This window comes from Dipodomys spectabilis, unplaced genomic scaffold (assembly GCF_019054845.1).
Source record: "Dipodomys spectabilis isolate Male_0828 unplaced genomic scaffold, ASM1905484v1 ptg000297l, whole genome shotgun sequence".
Classification (NCBI taxonomy): domain Eukaryota; kingdom Metazoa; phylum Chordata; class Mammalia; order Rodentia; family Heteromyidae; genus Dipodomys; species Dipodomys spectabilis.
The window spans coordinates 1,639,990-1,661,004 of NW_024870974.1; the positions used below are offsets into that span (position 1 = coordinate 1,639,990).

The 21,015-nt window shown below is 39.0% G+C and overlaps 1 long non-coding RNA gene across 1 annotated transcript; it reads left to right on the forward strand.

Annotated features, from left to right (window-relative positions):
- The first annotated feature begins 2 nt into the window (after nt 1–2).
- LOC122127052 lies at nt 3–8,662 on the forward strand. Its single transcript, XR_006151069.1, has 5 exons — nt 3–193; nt 452–544; nt 2,523–2,688; nt 7,684–7,747; nt 8,327–8,662. It is a non-coding gene; the product is annotated as an uncharacterized LOC122127052 (long non-coding RNA).
- The last annotated feature ends 12,353 nt before the right edge of the window (nt 8,663–21,015 follow it).

Below are 21,015 nucleotides of genomic sequence, written 5' to 3' on the forward strand. Positions count from 1 at the left end.
CCTTTTTAAAGCTCTCTAGACTCCTCCCCCTCTCCTTGAGTGACACTTGAATGAGTCTCTGTTGGCAAATGTGAATATGGCCAACTCTTCAGAACAGGAAAGCAGAGCCAGCTGCCAGAAAGGAGATAACTGCTACTCACCATAAATATTCACCCAGACCAGGGAGAGAGCAATTAAGGGGGCTGTGGAGAAGGTAATGGTATCTTGGAGGTAACCTGCTGAATATTGGCTGTGTTTTAATATCTTGAAGGATGGGAAACACAACTAAACCATGCAACTGATAAATCAGTGGCGAGCAACACTGCTGATAATTCCAATGTATAACAATTGATTACTCACATGAGCCATACAGAAGATAATTCCCCTTCAGCTCATAATTTAATGAAATGTCAACACCAGTGCTGCATTCCTGGAGCTTAATCTTTCTCTTTCCCTCCTGTGTATTTTATAGTGGAATTTGAATGATTATTCTTTCCAAATCAAAGGGAAATCCCTGAAGCCAGATGGAAGAGACGGCATGTGCACAGATAGCTTTTCTTTCAGCGTGAGTATAAATACATCAAGAGGGGCCAAGAGTGCAGGGAAAGGAGTGGGTTGTTATTATAGAAGCATGTTGGGGGAAAATAAGCTAATAGTGTGAAAGTTAGAAAGCCGGGGGAATCCAGCATGGCTAGATGAAATCGCTTCTCAGATAATTTAAGGCATCTCATCACATCTTAGTCCTAGAAAAGGAATGCTTCACCATCCATTATCTGTCTCTTCCACCACTCTCTACTTAAGACAGTCTCTGAAACCTCCAGTCCTGTCAGTCCATCTGTAGCAGAGACGATGACAGTGTAAACTACTATCAATTTAACTGCATCCTAGAAAACACCCTCACTTAAGTTGCTTTGAGGTAATGTTCATATATGCAAGTCAAAAATGCAGACAAACACAGACATAGAGGGACAAAGGATGGACAAATGAAGCAGTGTTGCTCGCCGGACACTATGTTGAAAATGAACTATGCAACTTGTGGGTGAGGGCAGAAGGGAAAAACTGGGAGAGAGAAAAAGAAAGAGGGCATTGTCCAAAAAGAAATGTGCTCATTACCTGACTTATATAACTGTAATTCCTCTATGTATTACTTTTCTAAAAACAATTTAAAGAAGAAAATGTAGACAAAGCAATAATTAGAAAAATAGCCATGAGCTGGTAGCTCACACCTGCTAGCTACTCAGGAGGGTGAAATCTGAAGAGAGAGATTCCAACACAGCACAGGCAGGCAGAAAAGTCCCTGAGACTTTTATCCAATTATCCAGAGAAAGGCTAGAGGTAGAGATGTGGCTCAAGTGGTGGAGCACCAGCCTTGAGCAGAAAAAGTCAAGAAAGAGCAAAGCCCCATGTTCAAGCCCAGTACCAGCACAAAAAGAAAGGAAAGAAGGGAAGGAGGGAAGAGTAGGAAGGAGGGAGGGAAGGGGGAAGGAAAGAAGGAAGGAAAGAAGGAAGGAAGGAAGGAAGGAAGGAAGGAAGGAAGGAAGGAAGGAAGGAAGGAAGGAAGGAAGGAAGGAAGGAAGGAAGGAAAGATGGAAAGAAGAAAAGAAGGAAGGAAAGAAGGAAGGGAGGAGGGAGGGAAGGAGAGTGGGAAAGAAAAAGAAAGACGAAGAGCAAAGAAAGTCATACTAGTGGACACTCCTTGTAAAGAAGTACAAACAACTCTTAAGTCCTTTGCTCATAATTAATGTGTCCTCAGGATTTCTCAAAGACAAATAGTTAAGTCATGATTTCTCCTTATTCAACCAGCTTCTGACCCTGTATAAGGAGAAACAGACCCTGGAGGGGCAACAGAAGTCACATGGATGGGTGTATGGAATATTCTATTGCATTCCAGACTCATGCAGACTCAAGATTCAGAATGAGAGTCCTACAAATAACCTGTACCAACTATTCAAATGACTAACCTGCTTTAATATGCTTCCCCTTCAGCAAATGGCATTGCCAATGTCATAGCGGACAACAGGGGAAGGGACTAAGCGCACAGTGCAGCATGGAGCTGTGTGTGTGGAGAGGAGCGGGGAGAAGGATGTAAACAGACAGGCAACAATCCACAATCACATCCTAATTAGATGTGGAATTGTTCGTGATATTTTGATTGTAGAAAGGTTTGCTTTCCTAATTACACTTCACCTTGGCTAATGTTATCATTAATTTTGAACCTTAGCATCTTTGTAGGAGATGAAGGAGTCCACAAGGGTATAGTAGATGCCTCAATCAATGCATCTAATTCACAGATCTATAGCTATCCAGATAGTGAAATCACAGAACTGTGCTATCCAACTAGAAAAGGCTTCTAGAGATAATTAGTAAGTCCAGAATTATTACTTCTAGATAAAACTAATTTTTTCATCCTGGGCAAACATCCTCTTTATTGTAAAGTTGACCAGAAATCCAAATGACAAGAATTGATTCAAAATGAGAACTGTTTCAAAATGAATTGCTCAATTTATCAAGCTCTATACGATAGGGTACTGTTTGGAATACAGGAAACAGAAGTGGAACCAGAGATGGTGGTGGTCCTAGAACTCAGGAGCTCAGCCAGGAGGCTCACAAGTTCCAAATACCCTGGGCTGCACAGCCAGATCCTGTGACAAATGCATCCCCAAAGTCACAGATGTGCTGATGGTCCTTAACTTCAACACCTTGCTAAAGGTAATTGTCAATAACAATAAAGAAGGGTATATGAACATGTTGCACAAGGCCAGTCACCGTGTATTCTGGGGGTGTCAGAAGAGAAAGGGAGTACAGTGAACTCTGAACTGGAATGTGTAATGCAGACAGCAGGAAATAAAACAGGAAAAGACTTGCTTAATTTATCCCCAGACATTTTGGGGGCACAGTCGGGATGGGAAAAGCCTGTTGACAGGTCAGTAAGAGAGTTGGATATCAGTGGCAAGGAGACAGCCAATGACTGCTCTTCAGTAAGAGCAGGCAGATAGCTGAAGGGAAGGGAGGCTGTTGGGAGTCATGGTTCCTCTCCTAACCTTTAAGATTAAACTCCCCATCAAAACATCATCAAATGCTGTATGCATAAACTTGTTCTACTACCTGAGAAATCAGGTCTATAATTAAGACCTTATGAAACAAAAATCTATGATTTTGTTTATAGAAAGAAATATACAGAGAGACAGACAGACAGACAGACAGACAGACAGACAGACAGACAGACAGACAGACAGACAGACAGACAGATAGATAGATAGATAGATAGATAGATAGATAGATAGATAGATAGATAGATAGATAGATAGATAGATAGATAGATAATGCCTTTCTCCCAAGTCAAGAGAGATGCCTGACTTGAAATCAGGATGCAATTGCTCTTGTAAAAGCAGCTTAGCAGCAAGATACTGAATATGAAAACTTGTTCTACTACTTGAAATTGGGCCCATGTTTAAGACTATTGTGAAGCAAATAAAATAAATGAAAGAAAACCTCATCTATGCTCAGCAGCTCTGGTTAATCATCACCAGCACCACACCATCGACATGCTTTCAAGATGCCAGACATACAGAAAACAGGTGCTTTTTTTCCACACCATCTCTAATCTTCAATACCACCTTGCCAAGGGTAAAAGTCCGCCACCCCCACCTCATCAAAAGGACAGAGAAGATCAGAGAGGCTGAATACAGGCTCACTGGCTGGGGGATAGGAGCTAATTTTTGGTCAAAGCCTAGAAAGCAACACTGGCTTTAATAACATTCAGATTCTGAACAGAACCTATAGGAACCACAAAACACTTGAAATCTGCCCAGAGCACTGGAGTTGCTATGCACTGCATGAACTTAAATACTATTTTCTGTACATTAGTAGAAATAATGATCATTGCTTACACAGCTTCACTAGGCCTTAAATTGAATGAGTCTTTTACCTCATCTTCTGCCTCCAAGGACTGAAATTAAATGAGTGAAAACAATCAAGGTATATCACTCAAAATTGGAAAGATATAAAATAGGTGGTGGAGAGAAAATATTTGGGTAAAAGTTCAAAAACCAGAGAACTGAAATGTTAGGTTGATTTTTCCAGTCAAGCTTCCCATGAAGATGCATTCCTTTTTATTAAAATAAATTTTACAGGAACTAAGGAGGTCTTAAAAGTACAATCAGATAAGTTTTGATTTTTAAAAAATTACACAAGCTCAGAGATGTGCAGAAATTAGATCTAAAATACACTGAGATATGATAAATTACACAAGATTCTAGATACTCACCCACAGTGAGACCAAAAAAGGCTACTCTTAGGAGAGAAACACAGATATATGGAAAAAACTCCAAGATACAGAAACAAGCGACCTCTTCTTTTCTTTCTTATTTTAAGTGTTTGATGATTCTGTCTTCTTTATCTTGTGTGTGGTGTATTCAAGTGCTCATCTTCGGAAGAGTTATGGGAGGGAAAAAGGGTGAAAAATAGCCGCAGTGGAACTTCCTGGACACTGATTAAAGCAACTCATGGGTGAAGACAGGAGGGAGGGACTAGGAGAGACGGAGGGAACAGAAGACACTGTACGAAAGAAAATGCACTCATTACCTGAGTTATGTAATTCGAATCCCTCTATACAGACCTCTATAATAACAAAAAAATGACACTTTAACCAACATCAGTCAAATTCAGAAAGTTTCTCTTTTTTTGGGGGGGGGGGATTTAAATATTTTGTTGAATCTATATATGGAAAATCTTTTAACCCAGCATGTGGTTTATCTGTTTTCTGAACAATGTCTTTTGATGAGTAAAATACCTTAATTTTGGTTTTGAGATCCATCTGAGTTATATATAATGGTTGTGGGGCCTGAACTCTGGGCCTGGGCGCTGTCCCTCAGCTCTTCAGCTCAAGGCTAGCGCTCTACCACTTGAGCCACAGCGCCACTTCCAGCTTTTTCTTTTTGCTTATGTGGTGCTGAGGAATCGAACTCAGGGCCTCAGGCATGCAAGGCAAGCTATCTACCCCTGAGCCGCCTTCCCAGCCCAGACAGTTTCTCTTATCATCAGAAATGTCCCTATGAATCCTTTCCCTAGGCAACAATTGTTCCTAATTTTCTCATAGATAAGTTTTGTATGTTTTTAAGCTTTATATAAATGCAGTCATATAGTACAATCAATTTTATGTCTGTCTTCTTTTGTCCAGGATAATGGTTTTGAGATCCATCTGAGATCCATCATCTTTTTTTTTTGTATGAACCATAACACAATCTATTTGTCCATTTTCTTGTTGATGGATCTTTGGATTGTTTCCAGGTTTGGTCCCATTTCTGTTCAGTTAATAGGTAATTGCTGGTTCATAGGGTAGTTCTATGTTTAACTTTCTAAGAAATTGCCAAACATTTTTCCAAGGTGACTGCTCTGTTTTGTACATTTCTCTCCCCAGTAGTGAACAAAGTTGTCTCACATGCTTCCCCAATTTTCATGTTCTCAAGCTTTCTAACTTTAACTCATTCATGTGAGTAACAATATTATGCTGCAGAGATTTTTGTTTTGGGGCTTTTTGAGGTTTTTTGCTGGTCCTGAGGCTTGAACTCTGGGCCCGGACCCTGTGTCTGAGCTTCTTTTTCCCCAAGGTTAGAACTCTACCACTTGAGCCAAGCTCAAAGCCATTGCGGCTTTTTTTGAGTAGTTTATTGGAGATAAGCGTCTCCAAAGTCAAGCACTGGTGGCTCACGCCTGTAATCATAGCTACTCAGGAGGCTGAGATAAGAGGATCATGGTTCAAAGTCAGCCCAAGTAGAGAAGTCCATGAGACTCTTATCTCCAATAAACTACTCAGAAAACCAGAAGTGGGGCTGTGGTTCAAGTGGTAGAGTTCTCACCTTGAGCTGAAGAGCTGAGTGACTGCGCCCAAACCCAGAGTTCAAGCCCCACTACCAACCAAAAAAAAAAAAAAAAGAGTCTACAAGACCTTCCTGCCTGGGCTGGCTTTAAACCACAATCCTCAGATCTCAGTCTCGTGAGTAGCCAGGATTACAGGCATGAGCCACCACACCCCAGCTGTTGCAGTTTTAATATGCTTTTCTCTCAGGAGATAGTGGTGACTACCTTTTCTCATGCTAATTGGTTATTCACAGTTCCTTTTCCTGAGAAATATATTTAAATATGAAAACTTGTTATAAGTTTGACAGTTTGGTATTGTATTATCTGTTGAAGTTCTTTATGTATATATTGGATTTAAATATTTTGTTGAATCTATATATGGAAAATCTTTTAACCCAGCATGTGGTTTATCTGTTTTCTGAACAATGTCTTTTGATGAGTAAAATACCTTAATTTTGGTTTTGAGATCCATCTGAGTTATATATAATGGTACTTCTTTTATTTATCTATTTATTTTGCTTCTAGGAAATATTCTTTTGTATGAATATAACACAATCTGTTTATCCATTTCTTTGTTGATGGATCTTTGGATTATTTCCAGGGTTGGCAGTAAAAATGTGTTCATTTCAATTCAGTTGGTAGGTACTTGCTGGTTCATAGGGTAGGTATATGTTTAACTTGCCAAATAATTTTTCAAGATATCTTCTCCATTTTGTACATTTATAACTTTATAAATTTAAAATATTTTCCTTTTATGGTTAGCTTTATGTATGTATATATTCTCACTCATAAATCATTGCCTATATCAAGCTTTCAAATATGCTTTCCTATTTTTCCCTTAAGAACTTTTAGAATTTAAGTATTTATGGTTAATCTTAATATTTGTATATTATATAACATTAGAATTCAAGGTTAGTTTTCTTTATATTCATATACAATTTTTCCAGTATCAATTATGAAGAGAATTTTCTTTTTTCTTGAGTTTTGTTGACAGTGTCATTTAAAAATGAGTATTGAATTATCTGTTATTTCTAGAGTTATTATTTTATTGGTTGCTTTACCCTATACTAATCACTTGTCTTGATTACTTCTGCTTTGCAAGAACGCTATTCTTACTTTCTGATAGGCTGCATCCTCCAAGTTGTCTTTTTTTGTTTGATTGTTTTATTTTGTTTGGTTTTAAGATTATCTTAGGCTACTATGGATTAACTGTACTTCCATATGAATTTATAATTAGCATGGTAACTTCTACCAAAAAATTGTTTTGACTCCAATGTCATTGACTCTATGCAATGTTAGAAATGACATCTTAACAATACTGGATCTCCTAATCTATGAACAAAATATATTTCTCCACTAATTTAGATCTTTTAGTTTCTCCTATCAATGTCTTTGACTGTTAAATGTAAAGCTTTGCATATTTTCTGTTAAATTTATTTATGTTTTAAATGCTCCATATAATAAAATTCTATTTCTTTTTCCAGTTCTCTGCTGATCTCTTATAGAAATAAGATTAATTTTACTCGTTGGACCTTTTATCTTTTTACCTTGCTAACTATTTTATTGTGTTTAGAGTTTGGGGATCTAAAGTCTAATATTTCTCTGACATATAAGAGGTAAAATGTTAATATATATATATATATATATATATAATAGGATGAGAAATCGTATCAAATATCAATCTCGTAGGGGGAAAACAATGGAGGGGGTAACAATGTTCAAGAGGAAGTGTACTCATTACCTCACTCATGTAACTGTAACCCTCTGTATAGTAGCTTTACAATAAAATAAAATTAAAAAAAAAAATATCAATCTCACATAACAGCTCTTTTTACATCATTCCAGACTCATTACCAGAAGACTGAGGAAGGAAATCTCTTATCTAGTCTCTATGAACATGTTATGGAAGGTAAATCCTAGGGTTAGCAAAGTTAAATATCGGTCCCAAAGGCTCCTAGCTATTAAGTAAAGAGTTGATTTGTAAAAGCCCAACCCTGCCTGTCTTTCGAGCATGTGTTTAACCTCCATTCCCAAGGGCACCTTTCATCTCACTCATAATGCAGAGATGAGTAACCAGCCCCCATGCCTGCTTAGGGCCAAGACAGCAGCTGGAAAAGCTGAGGCTTCGCATGCATTCTTCTGTCTTTTACCAACTTCGTTGGCATCTTCCCTATATGTCACTATGGCTACTGATTTAACTTTATGTCATTGAAAGAGTTCGTTCTCACGTAGGTCACCTGAGGTTTCAGTTTCCTTGGATCCATCCAAGTATTCATCTGAGCCTTTGCATGAAATGTATCTTGGTCACACTAAGCCGAGAATAACAAAATAATACAACTCTGGCATTATGTCGATGCAACTTCTATGTGCAGTATATTTTAAACTACCCATCAGATTCTGGTTTCTTTATTAAAGGAAAGTTTCATCGTTTTCAAGGGGTTAAACCCAGCCATAATCTTCATTTTATTTTTAATCTACTCAAATACAGGATATGATGAAATGTAGAAGTTGCAACCTCAACTCTACCATATACAGAGAAAAGAAGCTTTGGAATGATCATACCTGAGGCTCAGGCTACAGTTTATCTGCAATGTAACTTCTCAATGGGAGCATCTAATTCACAATCAAAATAAGCAGAACAGAAGTATGTGTGTGATTACTTGGCCCATTCACAACTGGAGAGACGTTGGCACAATTCCTATACTATATTCTAACTGTGTATTAAGGAATATGTGGTTTGCTTCCCACCAGCTGCTAAGTGCTTAGTTTTATATAACATGTATGTTGGTCTTCTATCAAAATAAATCTGACCTTTAAAAGCCAACTTTCATTTCATATAACCCTTCCAGGAAGCAATTTGGCAGCATTCTCCAGAGGCACAAATATATTTATAGGCGTTGACCATTTAATCTTACTCTTGGCAATTTCTCCCTAAAGGAATACTGTCTTTACTGGAAAAAAAGAAGTTATAAGGATACCAATATGTACTGTGGTATTATTCATTGTAGCAAAATAACCAGAGTTTTCATTCATTTTCATTTTAAGTAACAAAAGTTATTTAAAAATATTCTAAGAGGGCTGGGAAGGTGGCTCAGTGGTAGAGTGCTTGCCTTGCATGTATGAGGCCCTGGGTTCGATTCCTCAGTACCACATAAGCAAAAAGAAAAAAGCCGGAAGTGGCACTGTGGCTCAAGTGGTAGAGCACTAGCCTTGAGCTGAAGAGCTGAGGGACAGCACCCAGGCCCAGAGTTCAGTCCCTACGAGCGACAAAAAAAAAAAAAATCTAAGAATACAAGTCATTAAAAAAGAAAAATGCTTGCCACTATATTAATAGGAAAAATACAAAATTCATATATTCATAGTAGGCTTATATCCTTATTTTTCACGATGAATAAAAAAATACAGAAAAAATGGAAACAGTTCATGTGACGAGGTGGTCAAATTATAGGGGTTTTTCTTTCCCCCTTTGATTTAAGTTTTTTCTGTCATGGAAAGCTGTGCATTCCAATAAGGATTACTAAGCCATCCCCTGATGCTGGTCACCGGTGGCCCACGCGGCTTAGTGTTGACCTCAATCCCCTGTCCTCAGCTTGGCTGTCCATGGTTGTACCTTCTTTCCCTCCATTATCAGACCAGAAGTTCACCATTGCATTAGACCAATCCCTTACAGATCATAGTCACTCTCCATAATTATTTCTTTGTAACTAGCAAGAAAAAAATAACATAATGTGAATATGTACACTCATATCTAAATATCTGGGTGTGATTGTACTAGGGTAGAGCTATGGAAAATGTCAGAAAGAACCCTAACCACGTAGGTGAACCACTGTGAGCTCAAAAGCTGCCCACCCAGCTAGGCTGAATGAATGTCCCAGATACCTTGACTGGTATTGTCACTTTCTAAAATGGTGAATAACCCTTTGGACAAAACAAAGCAACTTTCATGGTATCTTCTTAAGAATCATTGTTAGAAGTACAGACTCTCAGCCAGGCGCCAATGGCTCACACCTGTAATACTAGCTACTCAGGAGGCTGAGATCTGAGAATTGCGGTTCAAAGCAGCCTGGGCAGGAAAGTCTGTGAGACTCTTATCTCCAACAAACCACTAAGAATACCCAAAGTGATGCTGTGGAGTAAGTGGTAAAGTGCTAGCTTTGAGTTGAAGAGCTGAGGGACAGCACCCAGGCCCAGAGTTCAAGCCTCACAACCAACAAAAGAAAAAGAAAAGAAAAGAAGAAGTACAGACTCTCAGGCTCTACCCAAGATTTACCATATAAGAATCCACACTACATAAAGATTCCAAGGGATTCACATGCCTGTTAAATTTTGAGGAATGTTGGTAGGTCAGATAACTACAGGCAAGTGCTGCTTCTTCTAAATGTCCAGAAGAACTTCCCAAAGAGCTTTAAGATTTGGGGAAATCTTTGGCATACAGACTTTATAATCCATTAAAGCAATATCCTTTTCTCCCTCCCAATGGCTTAGTCACTTCTATATTGCTATAACTCATTACAGTCGACTGGATAATTTATAAAGACAATAAGTGTATTTCTTGTAGTTCAAGTCCAAGAGCCCTAGCATCTTCTATGAAGACTTCCCGGCTGTGCCATATCATGACCAAACAAGCATGCTAGCTGGATATCTAGTTCCATGATGGCACTAATGCCATCTTAGGGGTTCCCTCCCCTCGGGATCACTAATCACAATTACCACTGCAAGGCCCTACCTCTTCAGACTGCTAACATAGCAACTTATGGATTGAGTTGCCAATACAATGACATTTCATAACACACTTAAACCATACAAACCCCTATAACTTCTCCAATCGTTTCTCTTTTCTTCCCTTTGCTTTCTTTCCTTCTTTCTTTTTTCCTTTCTTTCCTCCTTCCTTCTTTTCCTCCCTTCTATCCTTCTTTCTTTTTTCTTTCTTCCTTCCTTCCTTTTTCCTTCTTTCCTTTCTTCCTCCCTTCTTTCCTTCCTCTCTCTCTCTCTTTCTTTCTTTCTTTCTTCCTTTCTTTCTTTCTTTCTTCCTTTCTTCCTTTCTTGTGCCAGTATGGGCTTACCCTCAGGGCCTGGGCACTGTGCTTAGTTTTTTCACTCAAAGCTAATGTCCTACCAGCTGAGCCCTATCTGCACTTCAGATTTTTTGGTGATTAACTGGACACAAAAGAGTCTTTCTCAGATCTATCTGCCCAGGCTGCTCTGAATCAAAATCCTCAAGTCTCAGCCTCCTGAATAGCTAGGATTACAGGCATGAGCCACCAGAACCCAGCCAAAATATATTCTTTTAAACAATCTTGAAGGGTCTGGCTTTAAACTTCATATCTGTGTATTGTCCATTGTTGGCAAGTTCATTTTTATCTACCACACCACAGATTTTCAAAATAGAGAGAAAAAACACAAAACCTCAACAGGACCATTTTTTCTCGAACTTTCTCCAAAATTATTCAAGAAAGTAGACGTTTTCTTAACATACTGAATAAAATTAGATACGTTTGGGGGGATAGTCTTGCTTAATCAGTGCCATTTTGTATGATAAAGTTATATTTCTCCCTTACTTGGCTATTTCCCCTTCTATTTTATTTTTTTCAAGAGTTTGTTTGGATTTGTCCCAACACCTCGTCTCTAGAAAAGTCTATCTTTTTCACTGTAAACAGTTTGTTGTTTTTGTTGTTGTGCCTACCCTAGAGCTTTAGTTCTGGGGCTGGGTGATATCCCTGAGTTTTTGTGCTAGGGCACTAGCCAGTGCCCTACTACTTGAACCACAGCTCCACTCCGGCTTTTTTGGTGGTTCATTGGAGATGAGAGTCTTACAGACTTTCCTGCCTGGATTAGCTTTGAACCACTATCCTCAGATCTTAGGCTCCTGAGTTGGTAGGATTATAAGTGTGAGCCACCAACACCCAGCTTATTAACAGTTTTTCTTTTTGTTTAATGTGGCTCTTTTCTTCCCATAAGTGTCCAGGTAATATGATGATGTGATTATGGCAAGAGTCCATACAGAATGTAGAAGGCATTGGGTGCGTGGTAAAATTACCCACATAGGACCCAATGATGAGTCATTGCTGTTCCCTGAGAATGGAAATGCCCTGAGTTCAATTAGCAGTAGAAAGCATGCTCTCCAGAAGATGGAACCCATCTGGATTATATTGGTATTGTGGTTAAAAGACAAAGATAAGGATTTGAGCTGTAAATTGAAGATTTTATAGAGAAAAAAAAGTTTGAGTAGCATGTTTTAATTGTACTTATTAATGGAGTTCAGAGTGACGTTTCAACATCTGCATTATTGGACAGTCTGATCAAATCCAGCCTTGTCTTATCCACCTTCACTCCCAACACCTTCCTAATTTGGTATTTTATTCTATTTTATATTCAGGACAACTTTTTAATTTTTGACTTTCCAGATATGAAAGAAAAGATATGGTATTTGCCTGGTTTATTTCACTTAACATAAAGTCCTCCAGTCCCACTCAGTTTGCTGCAAATAATGTTTTATTCTTTGTCACTGGATAATGTTCTATCTAGTATATATGAAAAAACATACATACTAAGAGGATTTACTTACGGGGGGGATTATTAAAAGCATGTGATTAAAATTTAGTATTAAAAAATTGTCACTGGTAATTTGCCTATAAGAATGACAGGATTTTCTGGGTTAGAACGAGGTATCACATAGTCTTGGCATCTACCCTAAGGGACTGGTGTGGTCTGATTTGTTCTTACGGCACTAAAGGAATCAGGTTTTAATTTCTGAGTCAGAGAACTTCACTCTAAAGAAAACAGCACCGATGTTCATTAACTCACGGTCACATAACCAAGAAAGAGTGTGCTACAAATAGATCCTGGATCTTATAAAAGTTCTCCTTTTCCTTTCTGGAATCCTTAAAATATATGGGTGCTAGATGAGTTATTTTAGTTCAATTATCTCAGAGTAAGTTTCTCCAAAATGCTCTAGCTAGATTCCTCCCCTTCCCTCCCCAGGAGTCCTAGGGCTTAAACTCAGGGCTTGGGCACTCTACCACTTGAGCCACAGTGCTACTTCCAGTTTTTTCTGTACATGTGATACTGAGGAATCAAACCCAGGGCTTCATGCATGCTAGGCAAGCACTCTACCACTGAGCCACCTTCCCAGCCTCCAGGTAGATTCCTGTCACATGAATACCCTTACACACCCACAGGGCCCAGAAAAGATTTGTCAAGGGACCCTAGAATGATTATCAGAGTATCGTAAAAAGAAGCAGAGACAAATATCTTTCAGAAGATAGGTGTGTGTGTGTGTGTGTGTGTGTGTGAAAAATGGATCCATCAGCAAATAGTTTCCAAATGCCATATGAACAAAACCCTCCATGAGGATGATTGGTTACATAACGTGCCTTTCTCTCATTAAGGTCATCTTCAAATACAGTATTGATGCAAGGTAAAACTCTACCGATCATTTGGAAATTAATGAGGCATCCCCAGGGAGCCTATCTCTTCTACCCTAGAAGGAAATGAGGCCACTTGGAAAAGGAAATGAGCAGCCCTGTGACCCCACACAACCTCCCAGATGCCCAGGGAAGCATAGCCAATACACGAATCTGAACCTCAGATGCCATGCTGAGAGAGAGACTCTAATGTGGCATCAGAATCGCCCAGTCAGAGCCACGCCCTGATTCTCATCACAGCTGTCCAAGCTGTTCTTGGATGGGATGAACAAAGAAGAGGCCAAAGGAGCAGGGCCTCAGCTGAGGTCATAGGAGTGGATTTGGTGGCTGGACTCTCACTGCTGAACCAAATTGAACTTGGCTAGAATGAATGCAGGTTCAACTAGAACTTCATTTGATGACCCTTGTTCCTACTTTTCCCAACATGCCGTAAAACTTGGAGTAATTCAGACACACTGATCTTGCATTTAATATTCGCCTGGAAATGACTGATTAGAAAGTAACCAAATCGAGAGTTAGAGAACACCAAGTTCACCAAAACATACTAATGAGTCTTTAACATAGTTGGCTGTAAACATGCTTTGTTTTTGAAATGAATAAAGTGTGTATGTGGGGGAATGGTGCCTTGCAGCCTATTTCCAATGCTTTTTATGCTCCCAAATATCCATTTAATCACATTCCTGAGAAGGGTGACTTTCCTGAGGCATAGAAAAAAAACTGGCACTCACAGCTATTTTCCCAGCCACATTTACTCCTTGTTACCGAGAATGTCCAGCTGATACTCCAGGGACTGTGTCTCACCTGAGATTCCCTTTGGTGGCATGCATTTATTGTATGCTCATTATGTTGGGCAAAATTCTATTGGACATTTAATCCAACAACCCATAAGCAAATTCTGCAGCCCTTGCTTAACTTTTGGCTGCAAGTAACTCTCCTGCATAGAACTAGGAAAGTCTGTGAGCCAATAGATACTCAAATATCCACAGTTATTGTCATATTGCGTTATTTAATAAAAAAATTAAAGGAAAATTTCCAGGCACAGGTGGCTCACGCCTGTAATCCTCGCTACTCAGGAGGCTGAGAGCTGTGAATCATGGTTTAAAGGCAACCCAAGCAGAAAAATTCAAGAAACCCTTATCTCCAACTAACCAGGAACAAAAACCCAGAAATGGAGTGATTCAAGAGGTAGAGTGTCAGCCTTGAACAAATAAGCTGATCAAGACAGTGTAAGGCCTGAGTTCAAGGCCCAATATGGACACACACACACACACACACACACACACACACACACACATACACTGGAAAATGAAAAGGGGCCACATCTCTGCTCAGGTAAGCAATAAATTTGCTCGCAGAAGATTACTTTGAACATTTGTATTACATATATCAATTCAGTTCTCTCAAGTCCACTGTGGAGAATCAAGTGCACCTAGAGAACTGTAGGGATTTTATCCACCCCATGCCAAGTTTCTAGTGGTTTCCATAAAATAATTTTTTTTTAAACAATTAGATCAAAGAGCGTAAGAACTGAAATTTTAAAAACATTACTTGAGTTGGTACCAAGCCTGCCACAGTAAATGCCAATGCAGGACAAAACTTCACTTTGCAGTGCTGGGCCTGATGATGTGGCTGCCTGCAACATCCCTCTTCAGCTGCTTAGCAGAGGACAAGACTCTATCGCCCAGAAAGCAGAGTGGAGTCAGGGCTTTGTCTCTGGGCCCAGTGCCAGGCCAGTAGAAACTGAAGGCTTGGTATGTAGGCCAAAGGTCACAAATGAGCCTGTAGACCATCCTCTTACACCAGAGGCCTGTTTCTACCTACACCATTTCTAGCCTTGGAGAGGGCACTGGCCATATTCATCTTCCTACTGAGACACCCCTAGGACTGTGAGACCCAGGTGCCAACCCACTTAGTAGCCACCGGCAGCACAATCATGACCACGCTCATGGCCACAAATGGAACTTGTGGACATCCTCCAGCACCAGACAGGGACCTGTGCTCCAGAGGAAAGCTGCACGGGTGGGCCTGCATCACCGCTAGCTGTGGTGTGGGCTGCAGTGTACCCTTGATATTGTATAGATACTCACAGCTTGGAAACTCAACTTAGTGCTAACTGAATCACTGCCTTTCACCAACACTCTCCAACCATGGGCAGCGCAGTATGTCATAAGACCCTTTTGGAGTGGGGTAGGATAATTTAGTAAGCACAAGGCATTTCCTAGAACTGAGTCCTAGACTAGGAAAACTGGATAGGTCCCCATCCTAATGGTGCCCCGGCCTGCCTGTGGATGGAGACTCTGGGACAGCTCCAGTGCCAAGGAAAACTTGGGTTTTTATTTGCACTAGCAGCATCACCTATAGCTGATTGCAGTAGTCTTTAGCCACAAGTCCACTTCAGTACTAGCCTACAGCAGTATGGGACTCAGTCCTATCCTGGGGTTATATTGGCCTTCATAGGCTGTGAGCTGAGAATGTGATACAAGTTGGTAGCTTTGATGACCATGATGTGATATAGGAGCTGGGAACTGGTCAATCTATGATGACCCTGCCCAGAATCTTACAGTGTCTGGCCACAAGCTGATAACAAGGTATCTAGGACTACTCCAGCTACAGAGAATGTCTTCTAAATACTTTCTTGGTTCTTTTTGAACAAAACACCAATCATTATATATTTGGGCCAGATATGGGCTTGGATTGCCCTTTAGTACTGAAACAGTGACCACAAACCACCACTAGACTCCTGGCCAATGCTGAAATAAAGGAAGAAGCCTACCTAGAATTTCTGGAAAGAGAGGCCCAAACAAAGCCACATTATGAAGAGTAAGAGAAATACCTCATCCTTCAATGCTCAGAAACATCTCATACCAACAAGCATCAAGACCTTTCTGGAAACTATTACCCCAAAATATGGTATACTAAAAAGTAACCAGGTAGCAGCAATCAGTAATAGGAGAGCTACCTGATAATTTAAAATAATTGTTTTGAGCTGAAAATTATGACCAGTGAAATTTAAAATGCAAATAGGAGTCATTCATAACTTCATAGATCAATCCAAACAAAAAATTGATGAGCTTGAAGACAGACTATTTGAACATATGAAGGATGAAGGAGAAAGAATGAAGAGGAAAGAAGAAAACTTACAAGAACTTTGAGACAGGATTTAAAGACAAATATTTGGGTCTCAAATGTGAAAGAGAATGTTTGCATTGCTTCAGGAGAAAGGAAACAAAAGACCCGGTTGAGTATCCCAGTTTGCCTGACAGCAGACTTCTCAATAGAAACTCTAAATGCCAGAAGAGCACAGAAATGGAGGGACAAAAGGTGAACAAAATGTAGCACTGGTACTCACTAGACACTAGGTTGAAAATGAACTATACAACTTGTGGGTGGGAATGGAAGGGAAAAACTGGGAGAGAGCGAGAGAAGGGGTGACAATGTTCAAAAAGAAATTTACCTTTATCTGACTTATACAATTGTAACCCCTCTCTGCATCATCTTTATAATAATGTTTTTTAAAGCCAGATGAGCTGTCAACTGAGGATACTGGACCCAGGAAAGCCTATCCTTTGGAAACAAAAATGTAAAAAAGGACATCATCAAAGAAAAGCTAAGAGAATGTATCTCCACTAGACATGTTCCATTAGAAATGCTAAAGGAAGTGCTACAAAGTGAAAGAAAGAAATGTGAGTGAACACACACACACACACACACACACACACACACACACACACACACACCATGGGAAGGTGAAAAAAAGCCGAAGAGTAATTACACAAACAAACTCAGAAATGCCCAAATAGTTCAAGGTGTCTAACCCATTCTTATCTTTAGTATAATAACTACTTTTATATACTAAAATAGGTAATATACAAAAACACAATAAAGCATATCCAAAATTCAACACAAGGGGAGGAATGGAGTTTATAGTGTAGAGTTTTCATTAGTGTATTTAGTGTATTTTCTCATTTTTTTGTTCTTGTTTCTATTCTTAGGTTTGTGGGCAGGTTAAATTGTTAATCACCTCAAAATGGCATATTATAATCAAAGGAAGATTTTGTAATCTTTGCGGTAAATGAATGAAACAATGAATGCAGTCTATCCTGACTATAACAAAGATTTGATTCTCTTGAAATAACTGCTCATTTTAACCATTTATCATCCTTGGTAGCAATTCCTTCTCTCCATTGAGTAAAAAGATAATAACGGGCTTAGCCGACTTCAATATATTAGTGAACATCGGAGTCAAAACACTATTCTCCAAAAGAGTTTTCTTTGTCAGCATGATAACATAAGTTAAGCAATCATACATTGTTATTTTGGCAATGGACAGACATGGTCACTTCCTTTTGAACATTTGCCCTCCAAAGCATAACCATGGTACCATAGTAAATCTTGTAACTGTATGTACATCAAGAAGTTGATTTAAATCCCAAGAAAGGACCAGAGCTTCAGCTCATCAAGGTGCAGGCTACCCTCCATGCATACATGCATATTTAAAGAAGCCAAGAATTGGGACACACCCCTGGACGAGTGCTTTGAAAATAAAAACCTTAGGTGTCTAATTTTGCAATTGTGCAAATTGCTGGAGTGAACTACTCTTCTGAGGGTAAAAGGATAGTAGGATTGGCAGGGGTGTGTGAAGAGGGACTAAAGTGAGGCCTAAGAAAAGGGAATTCAATGAATGTTGAGTTTGTAAGGACTTCCCAGGGCTAAGGAAATACTTATTAGCCAAAGAAAGGGAACCAGCTGCTGTGTTTGGAGATGGGCTACTAAATGACATAGATCATGTTTAAACAAATACCAAAAATGCCTGCCTGAAGGAGTCATATTCTAATAGCTCATGTGCAACATTGATTTCTGTCTTTTAAAAATGCATTTTAATTGCACTGATGTCAAAGCCAATTTTCAACTTTTGCAACTTTTTTGATATTAGTCTTCTTTTAACAATCTAAGGGATTGGACCATTTATAATTATTGAGGTGCTAGTGTTTTGTCTAGCATGTGTTGAACATGTGAAAAATGATTATGTGCATATCTTCTGCCAATCTAAACAAAAAATACTTAGATAACAGACTTCTGTCTCTAATTCAGAGATGGGACTTAAGCTAAGTTTTTATCTCCTACCTGTGTTTTAGTCGTTGACTGAGATCTTTCTTTTCTTTTACCTTAAAATTTTGAAATAATTTCAAACCCACAGGAAGCTTGAAAAGTAAACACCTAATAAGTCTTTATCAGATGCACCAGTTGCTATAATTTTGCCACTTTTGTTTTATCAATTTCTCACTTTATATATTTGGAGAACTGACTGCGTACATCATAATAGCTCTGCTCATTTGCTTTTCTTCCTTAGTTTCTTTTTCTTTTTCCTTTTTATTTCATGTGTGTATACTGGTACCAGGGCTTGAACTCAGGGTTTGGGAGCTGTCCTTTAGCTTTTTGCTCAAGTTTGGTGTTCTACCACTTGAACCAAAGATCCTCTTTCAGCTGTTTGGTAGTTAACTAAAAATAAGAACTTCATGGATTTTTCTTGTCTGGGGTAGCTTTGAACCTCCATCCTTAGATTTCAGTCTCCTGAGCAGCTAGGATTACGGGCATGAGCCACTGGCACCCATCTCTTACTTTTCAATATTACTTAAGCATCTCCTTAAAACATGAATATTTACTTTAGTCTCTTTTCATAAGCTCAGTAGCTGAGACCTTGCTTGAATATTAATATTGAATTCATTGAACATTAATAACAGATTTTTGCTTACTTAGCCATCCTTATCCCAATTTCTTCCATTATCTTAATAATATTTATTATACATTTTCCTCTCTAGTCCAATATAACATTTTATTATTACTATTTAATCTGTAGTTTCATCTGAAATGATTTCTTAGATTTTCTTTCATGCCAGCACCAAGCCTTGAACTTAGAGCCTTACCCACTCACGTGGCTTTTCTGCTCAAGGATGGTGTTCTACCACTTGAGCCATATCTGCCATCTGGCATTTTTGCTAGTTAATTGCAGATACAGTCCCCTGGACTTTCCTGCCCAAACAAGCTTTGAATCACCATCCTCAGATCTCAGCCTCTGGAAGAGCTAGGATTGCAGGGAGCCATGTGTACCTAGCTTGAAGCCTTTCTGTTTTTCTTTTTTTTTTTTTGGTCCAGTTGTGGGGCCTGAACTCTGGGCCTGAGCACTGTCCCTCAGCTCTTCAGCTCAAGGCTAGTGCCCTACCACTTGAACCACAGCACCACTTCTGGCTTTTTTCTTTTTGCTTATGTGGTACTGAGGAATCAAACCCAGGGCCTCAGGCATGCAAGGCAAGCACTCTACCACTGAGCCACCTTCCCAGCCCCTTGAAGCCTTTCTTTACTTTTAACAACATAGATATCTTTAAAAAATAAGCAGCTGAGATCTGAGGGTTGCAGTTCAAAGCCAGACCAGGCAGGAAAGTCCATAAGACTCTTATCTCTAGTTAACCACTAGAAAACTGAAAGTGTTACTGTGGCTCAAAGTGGTAGAGCTCTAGCCTTGAGCAGAAGAGCTCAGGGACAGTGTACAGGCCTTGAGTTCAAGCCCCACAACCAACCAAAAAGAAGAATAAACACTTATAATTTCCTCTTTTTTATTAGCATACATTACTACAGGAGTAGGAGACTTCAGTATGACATTTCCACTTACGAAAACAATATATTCCAATCGATCTTACAATCATAGCTCCTCTGTCACTCTCCCGTATTGCCTTCCTTTCTTCTTAAACCAATTTCAACAGGTTCTTTTGTTCTATTTTCATACTTGCAATCCATTTGGACCATATTCTTCCTCATTCACCCTTCTTGTTAGCCCAACCCCTTTCCCTTAGTACTCTCCCTCCTCCTCCCCCAGAGCTTGGTCTCTTTTTCTACCCCATCTTGGATTAATAAACCCAGGTTAATAGTCATACACAAAAATTGCATGAATTTTCCACTGTTGTTCCACTTTATTGATGGCATATCTTGAAGTTGGATTTTCATTTATAATGGCCATGCTCTCTCAGAGTATGCACTGTAGTTGTAAAGAATTTTGTTTTTCTTTAAAAAGTTAAGGATTATTTAGGAGGTGGCCTAGCTATGTATTCATGAACCTACTCCAATTTCTCTGGTATTTTTAATCTAGGAAAAAGTACATTTGAGCAAGTGAATCATTGATATATCCTAAATATATCCTTATGGGATCTGAAAATGACTTTCAAAGTCCAAAACTAGTGATTTCAAAGGCCTTCTGCTTATCCAGAGAATCAAAATCAGATATAGAAAACAAAACAACAACAACAACAAAAAAAACAAAGAAACAGCTTAGCTTGTGTTCCTTTGGCTACCTATATATCTTCTGACAAAGTAAAAAATTTTTTAAAAATAAAACAAGGTAAAGAAAGTCAAAGAGGAAACAAGCAAATATGAAGTTATAAAAGAAATGGTTTCTAAATCAGACATTATTTCAAAAGATGCACAAAATCCATCATCAGGTATATTAAAATCCAACAGTAAACCATTTTTTAGAAATGGTCTATTGTCATGATGCTCTTTCTACTTATTTTCACTAGTATCTACCTTTATATGAATGAGAGAAACAAATCAGTAAGCACAGATTCATTTCTCTTTTGCTGGCACTGAGTTTGAACTCAGGACCTCACACTTGCTAGCACTGAGCCCATGTACACAGGACTCCAGTACTTTTTTGCACCAGTTAATTTTGAGAGAATCTCACTTCCTGCCAAGACTCATGCCT